The following is a 13495-nucleotide window of genomic DNA, read 5'->3' as shown; positions in this document are numbered from 1 at the left end:
GCACTATAAACACCACGCGCGCTATCCAACAGGATATGCAGAACTATAACCTGCAAGAAAAGCAAAACCAGGCGAGGAGGAGGCGACTGCAGCATGGTGACGAGAGTGATGAGGACATGGACATAGACTTCTCACAAAGTACGGGCCCCTGCAATGTGCATATCATGGTGTCAGTTGGGCAAGTTCATGGCGTGGAGTGCCGATTCTGGGCCCGGGAAACAAGCACAGAGTGGTGGGACTGCATAGTGTTGCAGGTCTGGGACGATTCTCAGTGGCTGCAAAACTTTCGCATGCATAAGGGCACTTTCATGGAACTTTGTGACTTGGTTTCCCCTGCCCTGAAGCGCAAGAATACCAAGATGAGAGCAGCCCTCACAGTTGAGAAGCGAGTGGCAACAGCCCTGTGGAAGCTTGCAGCGCCAGACAGCTACTGGTCAGTCAGGAATCAATTTGGAGTGGGCAAATCTACTGTGGGGGCTGCTGTGATCCAAGTAGCCAATGCAATCACTGAGCTGCTGCTATCAAGGGTAGTGACTCTGGGAAATGTGCAGGTCAGAGTGGATTGCTTTGCTGCAATGGGATTTCCTAACTGTGGTGGGGCGATAGACGGAACGCATATCCCTATCTTGGGACTGGACCACCAAGGCAGCGAGTACATAAACCAAAAGGGGTACTTTTCAATGGTGCGGCAAGCATTGGTGGATCACAAGGGACGTTTCACCAACATCAACGTGGGATGGCAGGGAAAGGTACACGACGCTCGCATCTTCAGGAACTCTGGTCTGTATGAACAGCTGCAGGAACGGACTTACTTTCCAGACCAGAAAATAACCGTTGGGTATGTTGAAATGCCTATATTTATCCTTGGGGACCCAGCCTACCCGTTAATGCCCTGGCTCATGAAGCCATACACAGGCAGCCTGGACAGTAGTCAGGAGCTGTTCAGCTACAGGCTGAGCAAGTGCAGAATGGTGGTAGAATGTGCATTTGGACGTTTAAAAGCACGCTGGCGCAGTTTACTGAATCCGTTAGACCTCAGCAAAATCAATATTCCCACTGTTATTACTGCTTGCTGTGCGCTCCACAATATCTGTGAGAGTAAGGGGGAGACGTTTATGGCGGGGTTGGAGGTTGAGGCAAATCGTCTGGCCGCTGATTAAGCGCAGCCAGACACCAGGGTGGTTAGAAGAGTACAGGAGGGCGCAGTGCGCATCAGAGAAGCTTTGAAAACCAGTTTCAGGAATGGCCAGGCTATGGTGTGAAAGTTCTGTTTCTCCTTGATGGAACCCCCCCTCCCCGGGTTTCACTCTACTTTCCTGTAAGCTAAGCACCCTCCGCTTTCCCCTTCGATCACTGCTTGCAGAGGCAATAAAGTCATTGTTGCTTCACATTCATGCATTCTTTATTTATTCATCACACAAACAGGGGGATAACTGCCAAGGTAGCCTGGGAGGGGTGGTGGAGGAGGGAAGCACCGGGTGGAGTGGTGGAGGAGGGAAGGACAAGGCCACACAGCACTTTAAAACTTATTGAATGTCAGCCTTCTGTTGTTTGGGCAATCCTCTGGGGTGGAGTGGCTGGGTGGCCGGAGGCCCCCCCACCGCGTTCTTGGGCGTCTGAATGAGGAGGCTATGGAACTTGGGGAGGACAGCGGTTGGTTACACAGGGGCTGTAGCGGCGGTCTGTGCTTCTGCTGCCTTTCCTGCAGCTCAGCCATATACTGGAGCATATGAGTTTGATCCTCCAGCAGCCTGAGCATTGACTCCTGCCTTCTTTCAGCAAGCTGACGTCATCTACCATCTTCAGCCCACCACCTCTCCTCGTGGTCATATTGTGTTTTCCTGCACTCTGAGATTGTCTGCCTCCATGTATTTTGCTGTGCTCTGTCAGTGTGGGAGGACAGCATGAGGTAAGAGAACATTTCATCACGAGTGCTTTTTTTTCGCCTTCTAATCTTTGGTAGCCTCTGGGAAGGAGAAACATATGCAGCTGGTGGAGGAAAAAAAAAGGAGAGTGGCAGTTAAAAAGACACATTTTATAGAACAATGGGTATGCTCTTTCACGGGTAAACCTTGCTGTTAACATTACATAGAACATGTGCTTTCATTACAAGGTCGCATTTTGCCTCTTATTGAGGGTATGCCGGTTTGGTGTGAGAGATCACTCACGCAGGGCCAGGCAGCAGAATTCGGCTTGCAGGCAGCCATGGTAAGCCACAGTCCTTTGGCTTCTTTAACCTTCATAACATGTGGGAATGGTTTTGAACAGCAGAGCCTTCACTTCCCATAAAAAGTAGCCGTTGGGTTGGCCATTAAAAATGGGTTGGCAGTTTAAAAGGAGGGGCTGCGGTTTCCGGGTTCACGTGCAGCAGAAACTCAACTAATCCCGCCCCCACCCACACCCACCCAATTCTCTGGGATGATGGCTTCACCCCTCCCCGCACTCGGTGGCTAACAGTGGGGAACATTTCTGTTCAGCCACAGGCAAACAGCCCAGCAGCAATGGGCACCTCTGAATGTCCGCTTACTAAAACCACCCTATTTCAACCAGGTGACCATGAATATCATCACTCTCCTGAGGATAACACAGAGAGATAAAGAACGGATGTCGTTTGAATGCCAGCAAACACCGGGACCATACACTGCAATGCTTTGTTCTGCAATGATTCCCGACTACGTGCTACTGGCCTGGAATGGTAAAGTGTCCTACCATGGAGGACGGAATAAGGCTGCCCTCCCCAGAAAACTTTTGCAAAGGCTTTGGGAGTACATCCAGGAGATTTTATGGAGATGTCCCTGGAGGATTTCCACTCCATCCCCAGACACGTTAACAAACTTTTCCAGTAGCTGTACTGGCCGCGAATGCCAGGGAAAATTAATCATTAAACACGCTTGCTTTTAAACCATGTATAATATTTACAAAGGTACACTCACCAGAGGTCCCTTCTCCGCCTTCAGGGTCCGGGAGCCCACCTTGGGTAGGTTCAGGGGGTACTGGGTCCAGCTCCAGGGTGATAAACAGATCCTGGCTGTTGGGGAAACCGGTTTCTCCGCTTCCTTGCTGTGAGCTATCTACAACCTCTTCCTCATCATCATCTTCCTCGCCCCCCAGACCCACTTTTGTGTTGCCTCCCACTCCCTGGACTGAGTCAAAGCACAGAGTTGGGGTAGTGGTGGCTGCACCCCCTAGAATGGCATGCAGCTCATCATAGAAGCAGCATGTCTGGGGCTCTGAACCGGAGTGGCCGTTTGTCTCTCTGTTTTTTCGGTAGGCTTGCCTGAGCTCCTTAATTTTCACGCGGCACTTCTGTGGGTCCCTGTTATAGCCTCTGTCCTTCATGCCATTAGAGATTTTTTGCAAATATTTTGGCATTTCATCTTTTCGAATGGAGTTCTGCCAGCACGGATTCGTCTCCCCATACAACGATCGAATCCCATACCTCCCGGTCAGTCCATGCTGGAGCTCTTCAGCGATTCTGGAACTGCATGGTCTCCTGTGATGATGAGCTCGCCACACTGGCCAAACAGGAAATGAGATTCAAAAGTTCGCGGGCCTTTTCCTGTATACCTGGCCAGTGCATCTGAGTTGAGAGCGTTGTCCAGAGCAGTCACAACTGAGCACTCTGGGATAGCTCCTGGAGGCCAATACCATCGAATTGCGTCCACAGTACCCTAAATTCGACCTGGCAAGGCCGATTTCAGTGCTAATCCCCTCATCGCGGGTGCAGTAAAGAAATTGATTTTAAGAGCCCTTTAAGTCGAAAAAAAGAGCTTCGTCATGTGGACGGGTGCAGTGTTAAATCAAGATAACGCTGCTAAATTTGACCTAAACTCGTAGTGTAGACCTGGGCACAGACAAATTAGAGGATTGGGCCAAAAGAAATCTGATGAGGTTCAACAAGGACAAGTGCAGAGTCCTGCACTTAGGACGGAAGAATCCCATGCATCGCTACAGACTAGGGACCGAATGGCTAGGCAGCAGTTCTGCAGAAAAGGACCTAGGGGTTACAGTGGACGAGAAGCTGGATATGAGTCAACAGTGTGCCCTTGTTGCCAAGAAGGCTAATGGCATTTTGGGCTGTATAAGTAGGGGCATTGCCAGCAGATCGAGGGACGTGATCGTTCCCCTCTATTCGACGTTGGTGAGGCCTCATGTGGAGTACTGTGTCCAGTTTTGGGCCCCACACTACAAGAAGGATGTGGAAAAATTGGAAAGCATCCAGCGGAAGGCAACAAAAATGATTAGGGGATTGGAACACTTTACTTACGAGGAGAGGCTGAGGGAACTGGGATTGTTTAGTCTGCAGAAGAGAAGAATGAGGGGGGATTTGATAGCTGCTTTCAACTACCTGAAAGGGGGTTCCAAAGATGATGGATCTAGACTGTTCTCAGTGGTAGCTGACGACAGAACAAGGAGTAATGGTCTCAAGTTGCAGTGGGGGAGGTTTAGGTTGGATATTAGGAAAAAAAATTTTCACTAGGAGGGTGGTGAAGCACTGGAATGCATTACCTAGAGAGTTGGTGGAATCTCCTTCCTTTGAGGTTTTTAAGGTCAGGCTTGACAAAGTCCTGGCTGGGATGATTTAGTTGGGGATTGGTCCTGCTTTGAGCAGGGGGTTGGACTAGATGACCTCCTGAGGTCCCGTCCAACCCTGATATTCTATGATTCATGATTCTATGATTCTAAGCATCATAGATGAATCCATGTTTGAAGGGTTTAGGGGTTTTGAATATTTTAATCAGACTGTTAATTCAGTTTAAATAATTTGTTTTATATGTTAGAAGCATAACTATCCTTGGCATTGGTCAATAAAACAATCATTCAGCTAACTTGGCTCTTTAGCTGCAAAACTGTACAAGTGTGAGAGTGAGAGAATGTTTGTAAAGTGCTTTGAGATCTTTAGGTAAAAAGTTCTAGGTATAAGAATGAAGCAAAATTCTTTTATACTCAATCTATTGCCCGAGCAGATTCCAAATTGATTAAGGATATCAGAAATCCATACTGTTGGCTATTGGTATATAAAGTGAGATCTGTATGTTACCAGTCTGAATACCTATCCTCAATTAACCCATGGCTCAATAGCTATGGGGTTTCTGAAAATCCTATGCATAGTGGAGGCACAATTCATTTAGATGCACTAGGAAAGGAGAAAGGAGCTGTTGGAGGTACAACAGATCTTAACAGTTTCAACAGATGTACTGGGTATTCCTTGGCCCACATCCTATCTTCTGTAGAAGAGCAAATAAAAATATTTATATTCAACTGAGTTGAAAGCTTTTTTCTGTCAATAATCCTTCATTATGTGACCAATGCTGTAGATATTTAATATTCTGCTAAGTGCTTGAGTATATGCTGTAGATGTTTCTGGTACAAAACCAAACTAGTTAGTGGGTATGACTAAAATTAACTGTTCTGCCCAGAAGGCTAGTACCTTTATAACAGAATTAAATAAAGCAATATGGTCAGAATGGACCACCATTATTTGGATCTTTACCTATTTTACAAAATAAATTACTAGATTTAATGTCTCTGAAATTAACTGGACATTTTGTAAAAGAAGAACATTTGCATTTTCTCTCTCTGATGTGGAGAACCCCTTTGCATGTATAAGGGCACTTTCATGGAACTTTGTGACTTGCTTTCCCCTGCCCTGAGGCACAAGAATACCAAGATGAGAGCAGCCCTCACAGTTGAGAAATGAGTGGCAATAGCCCTGTGGAAGCTTGCAACGCCAGACAGCTACCTGTCAGTCAGGAATCAATTTGGAGTGGGCAAATCTACTGTGGGGGCTGCTGTGATGCAAGTAGCCAAAGCATCAAAGATCTGCTGATATCAAGGGTAGTGACCCTGGGAAATGTGCAGGTCATAGTGGATGGCTTTGCTGCAATGGGATTCCCTAACTCTGGTGGGGCCATAGACGGAACCCGTATCCCTATCTTGGCACTGGAGCACCAAGCCGGCGAGTACATAAACCGCCAGGGGTACCCAGAGCTGCCTTCTCCGCCTTCAAGGTCCGGGAGCCCTGGTTGGGAGGGTATTAGCTCCAGGGTGATAAACAGTTCCTGGCTGTCAGGGAGAACAGTTTCTCCGCTTGCTTGGTGTGCACTATCTTCAACCTCCCCTTCCTCATCATCTTCCTCGTCCCCAAAATCCTCATCCTTGTTGCGTGAGACTCCCCCCTTGCAAGAGTCCACGTACAGGGGTGGGGCAGTGGTAGGGGCACCCCCTAGAATTGCATGCAGCTAATTACAGAAGCGGCATGTCTGGGGCTCTGACCCCGAGCGGGCATTTGCCTCTTGGGTTTTTTGGTAGGCTTGCCTAAGCTCCTTAAGTTTCACGCGGCACTGTTGCGGGTCCCTGTGATAGCCTCTGTCCTTCATGCCCTTGGAGATTTTTTCAAATATTTTGGCATTTCGTCTTTTGGAACGGAGTTCTGATAGCACGGATTCGTCTCTCCATACAGCGATCAGATCCAGTACCTCCCGTGCTGGAGCTCTTTTGCGATTCTGGGACTCCATGGTCACCTATGCTGATGAGCTCTGCACGATCACCTCTGCTGATGAGCTCACCACACTGGCCAAAAAGGAAATGAAATTCAAAAGTTCGCAGGGCTTTTCCTATCTACCTGGCCAGTGCATCCGAGTTCAGAGTGCTGACCAGAGCAGTCACAGTGGAGCACTGTGGGATAGCTCCCAGAGGCCAATACTGTCGAATTGCATCCACACTAACCCAAATTCGACCCGGCGATGTCGATTTCAGCACTAATCCCCTCGTCGGGGAGGAGTACAGAAATCCATTTTAAGAGTCCATTACGTCGACAAAAATGGCTTCGTTGTGTGGACGGGTGCAGGGTTAAATCGATCTAATGCTGCTAAATTCGACCCAAACTCGTAGTGTAGACCAGGGCTCAGAGACGTGTGATGTCTCTTCCCCTCCTGCCCTGTGCCTTGGTCGTAGGTAAAGGCTTGGGGAAAAGCCTTATGCTGCAAGGAACATTGTAAATAAAGCACATAGTGTTGAACTTGCCAGTGGTGTGCATGAAGATTGTGTGCAGAAAGGAATCCAAGATGAGAGAACCCTGCCCCAGCCCTGTCACTGACAGACATGGACATTTTAAAGTGATACCTCACAGCTAGGGTTGCTAACTTTATAATTCCAGAAAACCAAACACCCCTGCCCTGCCCCACCCTTTCCCGAGGCTCCACCCCCACTTACTCCATCCCTCCTTACTTGCTTGCTCTTCCGCACCCTCGCTCACATGCTCATTTTCACTGCGAAGCCCAACAGGCACCAGGAGAAGACCAGGAGATGCAACAGTTTGAATGTGGGAGATAGAATGTGTGATTCAGATACCCTTCACCTCACCAGGGAGATATTTTAAACACTACTGGAAAATGAAACTTTTAAAACTTCTTCTGAAGTGTAAAGAAGACACAAACTATAGACCAAAAACAGTTTTAATGAGAGTGCCAATTGAAACTACTTAAATTTATTCTTCTGGGTTTTTTTTCCCCATCATGCATGTATTGAGTCTAATAACTTGTTAAATAGCTTATGTTTGGCTAACGCATATCTTCCAGAAGTGCATCTAGTCTTGATTTAAAGACCTTATGAGACTGAGAACCCACCACTTCCCATTGTAATTTGTTCCAATTGTTAATCACTCTCACTGATAAAAATGTATGCCTTATTTCTAATTTGAATTTTTCTGGCTTCATCTTCCAGACTTTTTTTATGCCTTTCTCTGCTAAATTAAGGAGCCCTGTAGTATCTGATATTATTTCCCCATGAAGATACTTCTACACTGTAATCAAGTCACCTCTCCATTGTCTTTTTGATAAACTAAACATATTGAACTCTTTAAGCCTCTCACAGTAAAGCATTTTCTCTAGTCCTCAAATTATCTTTGTGGCTTTCTTCTACACCCTCTCCAATTTTTCAACATTCCATTTAAAATGTAGACAACAGAAACAGATACCGTATTCGAGTATTTGTTTCACCAGTGCCATATACATATTCTCCAACACGCTAGTGTTGCTCTCCAAAATGGTGAATGATAAAAGGGTGAATAGGTCAAAGTGAATTTAAGCTTCAAATGCAGGTGATTAAGACAGCTAGTAAGAATATAACTTGTAAAACAGAAATTGGGGATCAATTTTACTTTCTTGGGGGATAATGGGTAATCCAAAAGGGAAACTAAGAATCTGCTCCACCCTTAGCTCTATTTTCTTCATAACTTGTCAGATGTTTCTCTTGACAAGTACAAAACCTGATTTGTTCATGTCACATCATCCGTATAAATGTTTTATATAATGCAACATTTTGGTGCAGCAATTCTGTTCCATCTGTGAGAAAATGGACTACAGTTCACATTTGTTAGTGGTGGTAACTTGTGGAAATGATAAACCAATAAATATATTTTTATTTCATAAATGCCTATATTGTAATTTTGTGTGTGGAGTTAGGACCACACATTATCACAGCTGCAATGGGTCCATTAAAGGCCCACTCCTGAAGCCCAAATACAAATCCATAGAGCACAACCACAGAAATGCACACCTGTCCAGATACCTATAAAAATAAATCTGTAGAAACTGACTCCCACACCTACATGCAGATACACACGTGTATTCATGTGTACACATTTAGCATGCGCTAACACATATACTTCCGAGTTATTTATTATTACAATTGTTGTATAGTGCCTGGAGACCCCAACTAAGATCAGGGCTCCAGGGTGGAAGGTGCTGGACATACCCATAAAAAGAGAGAGTCTGCAACAAAGACTTTATAATGTAGCTAGACAAAGATGGGGAGAAATGTATGACACATTGGCTCTTCTGCAATTACTAGTCAACAACATTCACTTTTTAAGAAATAATACATTTCTTTTAGAGTTCCCTTCTCTTCCAAAAACTTGTTACGAAATGAATTTTCGCACATTTTATGTCATCAATTTTTTTGTGCGCAAGCCAGCAAAAGGAATAAAAATCAAAGAGTAAGGCTGCAAATTTTATTCACACAGGTATACACACATGCAGCAATACAAGCACCTCCCTACACAAAGACACAGTCTCTTACACACACTTGCCTGTGGAGACCATTTTCCATACACTTTTCCAGGGGCTGCCTAAGTCACCCAGCCAGGAAGGAAGGAGGGTGGGCTGGACAGGGGTGGGGGCTGGAGGAGAGAGGATGGGGAGGGAAAGAGGCCAAGGATGAGAGCAGAGTGGGGGTGAGAGGGGGCAGTGAAGGAGAGTAGGGGGTGTGGGGGGATATGTGGGGTGGATGGGGATGCAGGGGGAGGCAGAAGGCTACAGGTGCGTGAGGATGTGGGGGATACAGGGTGTATAGGGATATAATGGGAGTGCAGCAGTGTATGGAGGTTAATGGGGTGCAGGGGGCGACAGACATGGGGGTGGTGGCTCTGGGAGGTGGAGAGGATGGGTGGGAGAGCACTGTAAGGAGTACAGAGCTGGATGGGTAGGTGTGGGGGGCAGGATGGGATTGGACGGGAGAGGGATGCAGTGAAGGGGATGGGAGGGATACAATGACAGGGGGATGGTGGGACAGGGAGGGATGCAATGACAGGGGGAATAGGGGTGCGGGGGTGGTTGGGACAGGGAGGGATGCAGTGAGGAGGATGGGGGTGCAGCCCCATTCCCAGCACTTGGAGACAGGGATACACATACCTCCAACTCCTAGGTGCCACTGATGGGGCAACAGACCACAGTTTGCCGCAACTCAAGCCAGCCACACAAGGAGTGCAAGAAGAAGGGGGCCAGGCAGCAGTGGGAAAGGCGTGCACCATGCAACCCCTCAACAGCCGCGTGGTGAGCACTCACAAGTGGTGCTAATTCCTCCCCTGCCCTGACCCATCCAATGGGAGCTATGTCTGAGAGCGGGGCAGCACCTATGGTTAGGATCTGGACATGCCAGCTGCTTCCCGACCTGGGAGCCGCATGGTCCACGGTGCGGCGGCTAGCAGGGAGCCTGCCAGCCCCACTGCGGCGCCACGCACACCAGACATTCAATGGCCTGACCAGAGCCACCAGGATCCCTTTGTGTGACCTGAGGGATCTAAGATTTTTTTTTAACGTTTTAATTCTTTTATGCATAGTGACGGCCCTCTTAGGGAAGTTATTAAAGATATTCAGTACCTACTGAGAAATCAAATGGAAAAAGTCTTTGCAAGTCACCTCTAAACTTTACATTACAGATGTGATGAGTGGTCAGTTCTTATCCTGGTAGTTTATTGTATTCACTATTGAATTCTACAAAATTGCTAATATTATTAGCCCAGAAAAGCAATTCTTACTATTAGCTGTATTGCAATGGTGCCTACCCTAGACCAGTGGTTTTCAAGCTGCGGGTTGCGACCCAGTACTGTAAGGCACTGGGTCCCGGTGGCTCTGGTCAGCACCGCCAACTGGGCCATTAAAAGTCCCGTTGGCGGTGCTGCCCAGTTAAGGCAGGCTTGTCCCTACCTGTTCTGACACCGTGCTGCGCCCCGGAAGTGGCCAGCAGCACGTCCAGCTTGTAGGCGGGAAGGCCATGGGGCTCCGTGTGCTGCCCCTGCCCCAAGCACAGCCTCTGCACTCCCATTGGCCAAGAACCGGCCAATGGGAGTGGTGCCTGCAGGCAAGAGCCACATGGAGCTGCTTGCGCGCCTCCGCCTAGGAGCCGGACCTGCTGCCAGCCACTTCTGGGGCACAGCGTGGTCTCCGGTGCCAGGACAGGCAGGAAGCCTGTCTTAGCACCCCCACTGTGCTGCTGACCAGGAGCCGCCCAAGGTAACCCCATGCCCCTATTCCCTGCCCTGAGCCCCTCCAAATCCAGAGCCTCCTCCTGCACCCCAAACCCCTCATCCCCAGCTCCAGCCCATAGCCTGTACCCCCGGCCCAGAGCCTTGACCCCCTCCCACACCCCAACCCCGTGCCCCAATCCTCTGCCCCAGCCCTGAGCTCCTCCCAAACCCAGAGACTCCTCCTGCACCCCAAACCCCTCATCCTCAGCCCCACCCCAGAGCCCTGACCTCAAACCCCTGCCCACACCCCAAAACCCTGCCCAGAACCCCTCCCACACCCTGAACCCCTCATTCCTGGCCCCACTCCACAGCCCTCACCCCAACCCTGTGCCCCAGCCCTGAGCCCCTCCAACACCCCAAACCTCTCATCCCCAGCTCCGCTGGGTCATGGGCATCAATTTTCTTTAACTGGGTCACCAGAAAAAAAGTTTGAAAACCATTGCCCTAGACACCCCACCCGCATTGTGCAAGCAAGCCTACACAACAAAAAGGCAGACAGTCATTGGCCCAAAGATAAATATAATTCACAGTTTATCTTTAGGAGTATGATCCTAAGAGACAGTGAGGAAAGCTTGACTTATGCACCAGCAGCTCCATCTTTGCAAGAACAGGGCCTTAGCTGTTGAAGCCAATGGGAATTAAAAGTGCAAAGCAATGCTTGAGATTGGGCCTGGTAATTCCACATACTAACAACACTCTGCTGTTCCCTTCTGTGTGGAGCTGTGGGGCATGAGTCAGGAAAATACAGCAAAATGTAGGGACATGAAGGAATAAAATAAAATTCACTAACTTTAAAAGTCTGTTTTTTCTTGCTTTTTCTTTTTCCACCTACAGCTTCCATTCTCATCCTCCTGTTCCCTGTGTTCATCAGGTGTGATCTTGTTTCTATCCTTTGTAGTTCTTTCTTTGAAAAAAACCAAGTTTTCTCTTATTCCCTAAATGCAGCCCTGGCTCTCTAATGACATAGCTACACACACAAGTTGTAACAGTTTCATATAAATTGGTTTAAAAGCCAATTCAGTCAAATCAGCACAAACCGATGTGTGGGCACATTTACATTAGTTTAAAACTAGTGATACTGGATTAGCTTGTGAGGTGCAAGCTAAACTGCTACAAGTGAAGTTTAAATCTGTTTAAGAGCAACCACGTGAAAAGTTACAGCAGTTTACCTCACTGTGTTTAACATAAGAATGCCCTACTGGGTCAGACCAAAGGTCCATCTAGCCCAGTATCCTGTCTTCGGACAGTGGCCAGTGCCAGGTGCCGCAGAGGGAATGAACAGAACAGGTAATCATCAAGTGATCCATCCCACCGCTCAATCCCAGTTTCTGGCAAAGAGAGGCTAGACACAGCACTCCTGCCCATCCTGGCTAACTGCTATTGATGGACCTATCCTCCATGAATTTATCTAGTTCTTTTTTGAACCCTGTTATGGTCTTGGCCTTCACACAACATCCTCTTGCAAGGAGTTCCACAGGTTGATTGTGCATTGTGTGAAGAAATACTTCCTTTTTTGTTTGTTTTAAACCTGCTGCTTATTAATTTCATTTGGTGAGCCCTAGTTCTGGTGTTACGAGAAGTAGTAAACAACACTTCCTTATCTACTTTCTCTACATCAGTCATGATTTTATAGACCTCAATCATACCTCCTCTTAGCCATCTCTTTTCCAAGCTAAAAAGTCTTATTAATCTCTCCTCATATGGATGCCATTCCTTACCCCTGATCATTTTTGTTGCCCTTTTCTGAACTTTTTCCAATATATCTTTTTTGTGATGGGGCAACCACAGCTGAACACAGTATTCAAAAAGTGGGCATACCATGGATTTATATAGAGGCAACATGATCTTTTCTTTCCTGTTATCTCTCCCTTTCTTAATGATTCCCAGCATTCTGTTCGCTTTTTTGACGGCCGCTGCACATTGAGCGGATATTTTCAGAGAACTCTCCACAACGACTCCAAGATCTCTTTCTTGAGTGATAACAACTAATTTAGACCCCATCATTTAATGTGTATAGTTGGGCTTAACACCATGCAACACAACATTGAGGGTACACTAGGCCTTTAAGGGGGTTGTTTCTCCCTACTCTCTTCTCTGCTAATCAAAGGACCCTTCCCCCCCTTAAAATATTTCCCCTTCAACGCTCCCGCCCCATCCCTGGGGCCTCCTGACCGCTCTCCCTCAGGGAGAGGTTATATAAACTCCACCTTTGGGGGAGAAATGGGGAAGGCTCAATATAGCTCATCCCGCTCAGGAGGCTCCTGCCCAGCTCGCTCACTCTCCCCTCACTAAGGCTCCTCATCCTCGACCCTAACTGTCCCGTGCCCCCGCCCGCTCCCTGAGCGCCAACGGCAGCGCGAGGCCAGCCCCTCCCTCTGGGGAGCTCCGCGAGCCACCCTCCCCCTGGCACCCGCCGGTCCCACCTTCCCCAGCGAGCCGAAAATGGGAAAACAGCCCCGCCCCTACTGGGCTCCAGCCACGCCTGGGGCTTCGCATAGGCTGCTCGGGTGTGTAGCCACGCCCCTCAGCCATGGTCCGCCACAACCGACGCGGCATCTCCGAGGCAGCTACCCCGCCTTCTCCCGATGAGCGGCTCAGGGGTAGATAGCCACGCCCAGTCGGAATAGACCCCGCCCCTTTGGCTGTTGGAGGCCGGAGCCGGCAAGGTGACGGCGGCCGTAAAGTACT

Source organism: Natator depressus, chromosome 7 (assembly GCF_965152275.1).
Source record: "Natator depressus isolate rNatDep1 chromosome 7, rNatDep2.hap1, whole genome shotgun sequence".
NCBI lineage: Eukaryota > Metazoa > Chordata > Testudines > Cheloniidae > Natator > Natator depressus.
Note: the sequence above shows the minus strand (reverse complement) of the source record.